The sequence below is a fragment of the Callorhinus ursinus genome, unplaced genomic scaffold (genome assembly GCF_003265705.2).
Source record: "Callorhinus ursinus isolate GAN/ISIS: 27379988/994484 unplaced genomic scaffold, GSC_fseal_2.0 scaffold18, whole genome shotgun sequence".
NCBI lineage: Eukaryota > Metazoa > Chordata > Mammalia > Carnivora > Otariidae > Callorhinus > Callorhinus ursinus.
Genome location: NW_027397080.1, coordinates 7,774,598 through 7,786,267, shown reverse-complemented (window position 1 = coordinate 7,786,267; position 11,670 = coordinate 7,774,598).

Here is an 11,670-nt window from a genome sequence, read left to right as displayed (position 1 = left end):
TCAGGAGTCTGCCCCCCCACCACCACCACACATACAGGCAAGCTCCTTGGGCCTTGGGGAAATTGCCAGATTGAGACCCTAGCAATGGGGGAAAGAAGAATTGGAAAGATGAGGAAAAGAATTGAAACAATTCTTTTCTTTCTTCCTCTGAACAATTCATTTATAATAAAACCAGAACGGAGAAGCCTCAGTGTATGAGGATGTATGCAAATCAGCAAGACCTTAAGAGTTACTCCAGGGCGCCTGGCTGGCTCGGCTAAGCGACTGCCTTCAGCTCAGGTTATGATCCTGGAGTCCCGGGATCGAGTCCCGCATCGGGCTCCCTGCTGAGCAGGGAGCCCGCTTCTCCCTCTAACCTTTCCCCCTCTCATGTGCTCTCTCTCTCTCATTCTCGCTCTCTCAAATAAATAAATAAATCTTTAAAAGAAAAAAAAGAGTTACTCCAAGGCGGACTCCACTCTACTAGGTGACTGCGGAATAGACACGTAAGTGAAGATATTCAAAAGGGCCTTAGAAGGAAACTAAGCCATGGCTTACAGTGAACTTTAAGTGCTGGGGTCCAGTCACCCAAGGGCTGGGTTAGATCCTTTCCTGGAATAGCAAGTGCGGGAGTCGGGTAGGGGTGGGGTTCTGGCGTGGGGCTGAACTGTGAGACTTTGAGCCCGAGGGCCAGCTTCAGCTGTTTAAATTTTCTGTCATTGGTGCTGAACCCACTAAAGTCTGGACCCTCCATTTTCAACCAGACCTGGGACCTCTCCGCTGCCTTGCTCCAGTCCTCAGTCCAGGGCTGCTGGTATTCCTCCAGCCTATAACCCAGATCCAGCGATTTGAGCATCCAGAAGACAAGCAGCTTTACTCCATGGAGTAGGAGTGGAGGGGCCTGGAACCCATCTGGAAACTCCTGTTTTCTCTTCTGCTCCTCCCAAACCCCATATGAGGTAGTATAGAAAAGATCCTTCTCTCTTCTTCTACCTCACTATCTGCAGAATGATGGGGAGAACACCTGCTGGAGTTGAGCAGCTTAATTCAACATCCAAATAATTAGAAGTGATCTTCCAAGGAGCAGATCAAACTTTACTGCAACCTCCATCTCCAAGTTACTGAAAGTTACAAATTTAGGGGCTGAACATTTTATCTCTTCCTTTTGCACAAATCCAGAAAGTACACTCATCCTGGCTGGACAGAGAAGGCCATCTCCTCCATGGAGAAGACTAAGATTGCTTCAGAGATATCAGGGTCAAGCCCTGTCCTCAGCAAAGAGGACAAGGAGGGAGAAAAGAGCACTGGTGAGCCCTACTTCTCAAAGGGACATTTCCAATTTGTCTCTTTTCTCTTCCATTCTATCTCCTACTCAAGAAAAAAACAAACACACCCAAGGTGAATTATTTTCTAGGACAATAATCTCACAGGCAAAAATAAGATGGAGGTTATATACAAATGTTTGAATTGTATTTTTCTAAGATAAAGGAAATATAAAACATTTAATTGATTGACTTTGAAAATTAAGCAGCAAAAACCTTTCTTTATCAAACACAGCCATTTAGACTTTATGATACTCTACTTTCTCCTCTGTGAAATAAGAATGAAAACATTTCAGAGTTACTGTGAAGTCAGAATATAATTTACTTGTATGGCCCAGCACATGGCACTTGGCACATAGTTCTGGTACATTTTATTATTCAACCTCATGGTTAATTAAGGTGAAAAACAGAAAGAAAAAAGGAAAGGATAAAGGAAGGCTAGGTGGTGAGCTAGGAGGAGAGAGAGGTAGAATTAGGGAGACAATCATAGAGGAAAAGGCATAATGAAGGATAAAGAAGGAGACAGTCTATTGAGATGAATGTGGCTAGAAAGCACAAGAGCCTGAGAGAAACGTGCTTGAAGAGACAGGAGTGTCATGAGGGCAGGCTGGCTGGCCAGCTGCCAAGTGGCCTCAGAGGTGACACTTAACCTTGGTGAATTAATCATGGTCCAGGATCATAAACTTGACTTTAACAGCATTAAGAAAGAACCTATGTGTTGGAGGGTTGGAAAGTAGATCATAACTAACTCAACTCCGATCCTGCTATCTGAGCCAAAGAACCAATGAATTAATATACAATGAGAAATGGAACTGCCAAGGGAGCCAGAATTCTCACATTGCCATGTCCAGCAAATTCTTCCCTTGTAGGAAAATGTGCACAGGAAGCCAATTTATGATGTGAAGGCTGCTTTGAGAGTGTAAGGGGAGGCAGTTGGATGGTTTAAATATTTGATGGCATCAGGCTCTGGTAGTCTTATGCCTCCAAATTCCCAGTAGGGATAAACCTGCCAGTGGCACCTTAGTGATGGTACTAAGGGCCAGGGCTTGAAATGGGTTCTGTCAACATATGCTTCTCTGACTTTTTTTAAAATCCTAATTTTAGGGGCGTCTGGGTGGCTCAGTCAGTTGGGCGTCTGCCTTCGGCTCAGGTCATGATCCCAGAGTCTGGTCGGGCTCCCTGCTCAGCGGGGAACCTGCTTCTCCCTCTCCCTCTGTCTGCTGCTCTGCCTCCTTGTGCTCTCTCTGTATCGCTCTGTCAATAAATAATAAAATCTTTTAAAAAATAAAATCCTAATTTCATTTCTGAGGAGCTCATTTTAAGATCAAAGCAGCCCTTTAAATTTAAATGACCAGAGTAATATAAACTCATAAAAATTTTATAAATAAAAAGTAAAGAATCTGTAAAGCTATCCAAAAGTAAAGATATACCACCCCCATAGAGTCCCATTTCAAATTTTAAACCTGTTAACAGATTGATATGTACCCTTCCTGATATTTTCTATGAACACACACACACACACTTTTACAGAAAATGAATATATCTTTTAGTGAGGTAAATCAACAGTGTTGATTTCCAATACCTTTTTCCTTTCATATTTTTCATTGCTGAGAAAGCCCGAATTTTGTTTGGATGTTCATCTACAGTAGTCCTTTGCTCAGAGAAGATGACCCTCTCCCCAAGTTCAGGGATGAATAAAGATTGTTGTTGGCTAATCATTGTCATCCCATTCCATGTGTCAGGGTTAGCGTAGGTATGGGTGTGTGATACAACCCTCGCCTTCTGAATTAGGAATTCTAGAAAAGGTTTTCTCTCCTAATAAAAAGAATTGCATGACAGACAACATCCTACTTCTTTTCTTTTTTTTTTTTAAGATTTTATTTATTTGACAGAGACACAGCGAGAGAGGGAACACAAGCAGGGGGAGTGGGAGAGGGAGAAGCAGGCTCCCCGCTGAGCAGGGAGACTGATACAGGCTCGATCCCAGGACCCTGGGATCATGACCTGAGCTGAAAGCAGATGCTTAACGACTGAGCCACCCAGGTGCCCCAACATCCCACTTCTTTTCTGTATGTCATGTCTGCATCTGACACGTGAAGCTGCTAGAGCCATCTTGACACGAAGAGAGAGATCTCAACACTTTGTTAAGATTTTTCTGTTGTATGTAACTGGAAACCTAACCAAAACTGGCTTAAACAAAAATGATATTTTATTAGTTTTATTTACACTATGTTATTAGTGTAACTGAATGAGGTTGATCTGCATACAACAGCAACATTTAGTATTGGGATTGTGGTAGAGTATTAGCTAATCACCAAATTTGGATATTCTAAAAAGGAATGCAGTTGAGATCCTAGAACTAAAAAATACAATAACTGAATGTAACACAATAAATGTATCTAATATAAGATTAGACACAACTAATTCTAGGATTAATAAGCTGGAAGATCAGTCAGTATAAAATATCCATACTGAAGTGTGTAGAGAGAGAAAAGAATAGAAAATTATAGATAGAGACTCGGAGACATATGGGACATGGTGAATAAGCCTAAATATATGGAATTAGAAAGAGAGAATGGGAGAGAAGCAATAGCTGAAGAGAGGGTAATTGAAAAATTTCTAAAACTGATGAAAGACATCAAGACATATTCTCAAGAAGTGTCATCAATCCCAAGCAGGATTAATGCAAAGAAAACAACACCTAAACACCTCATAATAAAACTGCTGAAAACTAAAGACAAAAAAAAAAATAATAAAACCTAAAAGCAGTTAGAGTGAGAAAAAATACACGTTACTTTCAAAGGAAGAACATTAAGACTAACAACTGACTCCCCAACATAAATGATAAAATCAAGAAAATGATGGAATAGTATAAAGTGCTAAAAGAAAATACGGTTAATCTAAAAATCTATACCCAGTGAAAATATCCTTCAAAAATGAAAGAAAAATATGTTTCCAAACAATCAAAACCTGAGAAAATTTTTCATCCATAGAACCACACTAAAAAAAATACTAAGGGGACTTTTTCAAGCAGAATGAAAATAAACCAAAAGGAAGCATGAACATGCAGGAAGAAATAAAGAGCAACAGAAAGGATAAATATATAGGTAAAAGTAAATGAACAATGACTGTATAAAGCAATAACATCTTGCAGAGTTTTAAGCATATGTAAAATTAAATCACACCACAGAAATAGTACACACTGTGGGAGCAGGTGAATAGAGTTAAAGTATTTTAAGATCCTTGCATTGTCCAGGAAATGGCAAAAGAATTAATTTATATTACTTTAACAAGTCAAGAATGCATGCTGTAATCACCATGGTAATCATGGAAAAACAGTAAATAGATATATTACTAACAAGCTACTGTAGGAAAATAATGGAATAATAAAACCAATGCAAAAAAGTTTTATTTTTTAAAGATTTTATTTATTTATTTATTTATTTGATAGAGAGAGAGAGAGCTCAAGCAGGGGTAACAGAAAGCAGAGGGAGGGGGAGAAGCAGGCTCCCTGCTGAGCCAGGAGCTGGATGGGATGTGGGGCTCAATCCCAGGACCCCGGGATCACGACCTGAGCCAAAGGCAGACACTTAACCAACTGAGCCACCCAGATGCCCCTCAAAGAAAGGCTTAAAAGATGAGAGGGAAAAGGAACATAGAACATGTGGAAAAAAAGAAAACAAATACTATAATTATCTTGAAACTCAAATGTATAAATAGCTATTAAATATAAGTGAAGTAAATACCCCTATTAAAAAACAAAAAATGTCGAATTGGTTTTTAGAAAGCAAATCTTTACTGCTTTTAAAAAAAAATCATATATATAAGGGTTCCTGGGTAGCTCAGTCAGTTGGGCATTGGACTCTTGATTTTGGCTTAAGTCATGATCTCCAGATCATGAGATCAAGCCCTGTGTCGGGCTCAATGTGGGGCATGGAGCCTGCTTGAGATTCTCTCTCTCCCTCTCCCTATGCCCCTACACACCTCCCTCTCTCTCCCACTCTAAACAAACAAACAAACAAACAAACAAAAAACAAAAACTCTTATATATAAGGATTTGGATATGTTAAAGAAAAGACATGCTATACAAACAGTAACTAAAAGACAATCAGTGAAGCAAAACTAATATGATACAAATTAGAATTTAAGGCAAAAAAAATCATTAGATGCTATATAATGAATAAAATGTCAATAAATTAGGAACATATAATAATTCTAAATTTGTATAGACCCAGTAACATAGCCTTAAAGTATATAAAAGCACATCACAACACACCTCCACATCTGCAATATAAAAACTTACTCCTGGGAATCCAAGAAAAGAGAATTTGGGCAAAAGAATGAACATGGAGGGGCGCCTCGGTGGCTCAGTTGTTAAGCGTCTGCCTTCGGCTCAGGTCATGATCCCAGGGTCCTGGGATCAAGCCCCACGTCAGGCTCCCTGCTCAGCGGGAAGCCTGCTTCTCCCTCTCCCACTCCCCCTGCTTGTGTTCCCTCTCTGGCTGTCTCTCCCTCTGTCAAATAAATAAAATCTTTTTTTTTTAAAGAATGTTTAAAAAAAAAGAATGAACATGGAAGACAGAGTGCACTCAGTGATATGAACATAGCACCAGAGTATTGCTTGGCATTATCAACAATAGCCCAAAAATCCATCAGCTGATGAATGGATAAAGAAGACATGGTTTATATACAATGGAATATTACTCGCCCATCAAAAAGAATGAAATCGTGCCATTTGCAATGACGTGGATGGAGGTAGAGTGTATTATGCTAAGGAAAACTAAATCAGTCAGAGAAAGACAAATACCATATGATCTCACTCATATGTGGAATTTAAGAAATAAAACCGATGAACATATGGGAAGGGAGGAAAGAAAAAAAGGAGAGAGGGAAGCCACAAGAGACTCTTAATGATAGAGAACAAACTGAGGGTTGATGGAGGGAGGTGGGTGGGGGATGGGCCAGATGGGTGATGGGTATTAAGGAGGGCACTTGTTCTGATGAGCACTAGGTGTTGTATGTAAGTAATGAATCACTGAATTCTACTCCAAAAACTAATATTCCATTGTACGTTAACTACCTAAAATTTAAATTAAAAAATAAAATGAATAAAAATAAAGATAAATAGTAAAAAAAAAGAATATTGCTTTTTTGTTGTAATTAACTGCTTGCTGCTACAACAGATAAATCCCCCCAAATTTTAATGACCTAATTCAACAAATTGATTTTTAGCTTTCTTTACATGTTCAGTGTGGCTTAGTAGGGACTCTGCTTCATTTACAGTCCTTAGGGGGAAGAAACTGACAGAAACTTTAACATGTTGACCCTGTAGAATCACGAACATGTGATGGGGGAAGAGGAAGGTGTATAAGACACACAGAATTCTTTTTTTAAAAGACTTATTTATTTATTTGACAGATAGAGAGGGAGAGCACAAGCAGGGGGAGAAGCAAGCTCCCCTCTGAACAGGGAACCTGATGCGGGGCTCGATCCCAGGAGCCTGGGATCATGACCTGAGCCAAAGGCAGGCGTTTAACAGACTGAGCCACCCAGGCGCCCCAAGACACACAAAATTCTTAACTATCTCAGAAGTAACACAAGTCACTTCTGCTCAAAGATCATTGGCTAGGTCCATTCACATAGCTCTATTATTATTTCAAGGAGAATGGGAAATGTAGGGGAACACATGGAATATTTGGTGACCCTCCCTTTATTACAGGAATTCCCCAGATCCCTAGAGGGAAATACAGTCGACCCTTGAACATGCTGGTGTAAGGGATGCCAACTCCCTGTACCATTGAAAATCTGTGTATAACTTTTGACCAAAAATTTAATTAATAGCCTACTATTGACAAGAAGGCTTACCAATAAGACAAACTGGGTTTTTTTTTAAAGAATTATTTATTTATTTTAGAGAGGGAACCAAGCTGAGAATGGAGCCCAATGTGGGGCTTGATCCACCACCCTGAGATCAGGACCTGAGCCAAAATCAAGAGTCAGATGCTTAACTGGTTGACTGTGCCACCCAAGGGCCCTAACACAAACTGTTGATTAACACATATTTTGTATGTTATATGTATTATATACTGTGTTTTTACACTAAAGTAAGCTAGAGGGAAGAAAATGTTATTAAGAAAATCATAAAAAAGAGAAAATACATTTATTGTATTTTAAGTAAAATACATTTACAGTAAAATACATTTTTTTGTATTTATCGATACTGTAAGTTTATGTTGTCTGTTTACAAGATGAATCATCTGTCAGTACCTACATCCATATCCAATTATATGATACAAAACACTGTAGATATTATATGTTTTACTAACATTTGACTTCAAAAATGAAAACATAATGTGAAAAAGACATTCATATTTATTTACTGGTATAATGATTCATGCATTGATAATGAAGAAGCAGCAATATGATTGTTTTATGGTAGCCTAGTGTAATCGATATGATTGCCTCGTGGTAGCCTCGCCTACACACTAATGAATGAATCATTATAAAATTTTTATGACATACAGTATCACAGTCATATTCATAATACAGTACTGGACACACTGTTACATTTTTAAAAACCCACTTACCTATGATGATAAGCTGATAAACAGTTTCTCCAATTACGAGAGAGAGAGGCATACTGTACAATAATGTAATTCTTTGAAAGCGAAGTTATAAGACAGTGAGGAAAACTAACATATTATTAATTGTATATTAAACATCACTGGTCGTACGCCTCCATAAGGATAGGCCATCCATTTCCACACAAGTCTTGCACATAGAGTTCTATGCGACAAATACTTAGGTGATGATAATGACAATGACACAAAAATCAAACATATGACTTCATTCCAAAAATGTCTACGACAAGAGGAAGAGAAAAGATTCTCTCCTGTCGTACGGTTAATAGATGTTCACACAAAGACACACACAGGCACACAATAGGTCAGCTTATTAACTATATAGCGTGATGATTATTTGTTATTCATTAAGTGGGAGTGGATCATCATAAAGGTCTTCATCCTCATTGCCTTCATGTTGAGCAGGCTGGAGAGAAGGAGGTGGGGGTTGGTCCTGCTGTCTCAGAGGTGGCAGGGGTGAAGGAGGTGGGGGGGGAGGGAGGAAGGAGAGGCAGGACAGGCAGGCACACTCCGTGCAACTTTGTGGAAATACATAGTAATTTCTGTCTAACCCTTTTTTTGCCTTTTCATTTCTCTAAAAATGTTTCTGTATGGTACCAATCCTTCTTCCACCATTCACTTCAGTTTCAGTGCCTGGATCATAGAAGGATCCATGTCATAAAAGTCAAAAGCAGTCTTGACTAATCGAGCCCTTCTGCCAGATTTTCTAAGGTCTGTTTGTTTTCTGGTACTGCTGCTTCTATGTCTTCCTCATTGTCTGGACCCAGTTCGGAAGTATTCATCTGCATCGGGTCATCTTCTGTTAATTCTTCTGGTGTGGTGTCTTGAATTTCTCCAAGATCCATATCTTTAAGCCCTTCACCCCTCACCCCTCACCCCTCACACTGTTTGCCATACACAATCTTTTTTTTTTTTTAAGATTTTATTTATTTACTTGAGAGACAGAGCGAGAGAAAGCACAAGCAGGGGGAGTGGCAGAGGGAGAGGAAGAAGTAGACTCTCTGCGGAGCAGGGAACCTGACACAGGGCTCAATCCCAGGACCCCGAGATCATGACCTGAGCCGAAGGCAGATGCTTAACCTACTGAGCCACCCAGGCGCCCCAGCCATATTCACAATCTTTTTCATGATTTCCTCGACTGGCTCTCTTGTAAATCCTATGAAATTATATAAAACATCTGGATGTGGTTTCCTCCACCAGGAATATATTGTTTCAGGTTTGATGGCTTTCACTGCTTTTCAGTAACAGGGATGGCATCTGTAGTGGTGTAATCCCTTCCAGACTGTCATGACATTCTCTTCATTGGGGTTTTCTTCCATAGCATTGACAATTCTCTCTGTAGGGTACCATGTGTAATGAGTCTTAAAGGTCGTTATGACTCCCTGATCTAGAGGCTGAATTCGAGATGTTGTGTTTGGAGCAAATACACCCCTTGGATGCCTTTGGCATTGAACTCATGGGGTTTTGGGTGGCCAGGGCATTGTCCAATATCAAAAGAACTTTAAAAGGCAGTCCTGACAGTGCATCAGTGAAACCAATCCAGAAAAAGTGTTCTCATTGTCCATGCCTTCTTATTGTACAATCAAAAGACTAGCAACCAGTGTTTATCTTTTTCCTTCAAGTCTCAGGGGTTAGCAGCTTTATATAGGAAGGCAGTCCTGATCACAAACCTGACTGCATTTGTACAAAACAGTACAGCTAACCTATCCCTTTCTGCCTTAAATCCTGGTGCTTGCTTCTCTTTCTTACTAATAAATGTCCTTCGTGGATTTTCCCCCCAGAATAGGGCACTTTCATCTATATTAAAAACCTGTTCAGATAGATATCCTTTCTTCTCAATGGTTTTCCTAATGGCATCTAGGATCTTGTCTGCTGCCTCTTGGTTGGCAGACACTGCTTCTCCTTTTATCTGACATTTTAAAAGCCAAACCTCTTCCTAAAATTATCAAACCATCCTTTGCTGGCATTAAATTTTCTGACTTAAGATCCTTCACCTTTCTTTTGCTTTATGTTTTCATATAATGACTTCACTTTTTCTCAAATCATATTAGAGTCTAGAGGTACAACTTTCTTTTTTTTAAAGATTTTATTTATTTATTTGACACAGAGAGAGATAGCGAGAGCAGGAACACTAGCAAGGGGAGTGGGAGAGGGAGAAGCTGGCCCCCGCTAAGCAGGGAGCCCGATGTGGGACTCCATCCCAGGACCCTGGGATCATGACCTGAGCCAAAGGCAGACACCCAACGACTGAGCCACCTAGGCGCCCCTAGAGATAGAACTTTCTTATAACAATCCTGCACCCACATAAAAGCTGCATTTTCAATATGAGATAAAAAGGTACTTTGCAAGAAATGCAAGGTTTTTGTGCTTGCTGGCACAGCTGCAGCGACTGCTTCACAAATTCCTTTGCTTGCTTGCTTGCTTGCTTGCTTGCTTGCTTGCTTGCTTTTCCTTCCTTCCTTCCTTTCTTTCTTTTTTTTTAACAATAGCACTTGCAGTGGATTTATTTATCTTGAAATGGAGGGCAACTGTAGCTGCAGACCTCAATCTGCGGTACATATCAAGCAATTCAACTTTTTCTTATAATGTCATGACTTTGCTTCTGGGGAACACTTCCAGCATCACTAGTGGCATTTCACATGGGTCCCCTGGTGATATTCAAAGTTTACAATATTGCCCTAAACACAAAAAATACACAAGAACCATGAGAGATCACTTTTTACTGCAATACCCAATCTCCTGGAGAGACCGACTTCTCACTCAGAGATGATTAGCATCAATCATATGTTGCTTTTTGAAACCTGAAGTAGAGTTGACACACAATGTTACATCTGTTTCAGGTGTACAACATAGCAATTCCACAACTTATGCTGTGCTCACAAGTATAGCTACCATCCAACACCACACAACCTATTACAATACTATTGACTATATTCCCTATACTGTATCTTTCATCCCCTGGACTTATTCATTCCATACCTGGAAGCCTCTATCTCCCACTCCCCTTTACCCATTTTACCCATCCCCACACCTCTCCCTCCTCTGGCAACCACCAGTTCATTCTCTGATCACGTGCTGTTTTAAGCAGATACTAGCAACGCTTGCACTCACTGCAAGAGCACCAGGAGGCAACTACAAAGTTGTTGGGGTAGGTACAGTGCGCACTACAGTTTATTTTATGCAGTTACGATTTATACCGCATCTTTGCTTTTGTTTACATTTCTCTGGTGCCACATATGGTCTGTAAGTGTTTGTGTGAGTGAGTTTTGATACGTTTTAACTTTTTAAAAAGATTTTATTTATTCATTTGAGAGAGAGAGCCCACAAATGGGGGGAGGAGCAGAGGGAGAAGGAGGGGGGAAAAATCTCAAGCAGATGGGACGCCCGGGTGGCTCAGTCGGTTCAGCGGCCAACTCTTGATTTCAGCTCAGGTCATGATCTCAGGGTCCTGGGATCAAGTCCCACTATGTGCTCCAAGCTCGGGGGGGAGTCTGCCCCGAGATTCTCTCCCTCTGCCCCTCCTCCCACTTGCACTCTCACTCTCTTTCTCTGTAAAATAAGTAACTTTTTTTTAAGATTTTTTTTTTAATTTATTCATTTGACAGAGAGACAGCGAGAGAGGGGACACCAGCAGAAGGAGTGGGAGAGGGAGAAGCAGACTCCCCGCTGAGCAGGGGCCCAATGCGGGGCTTGATCCCAAGACCCTTAGATCATGACCTGAGCCGAAG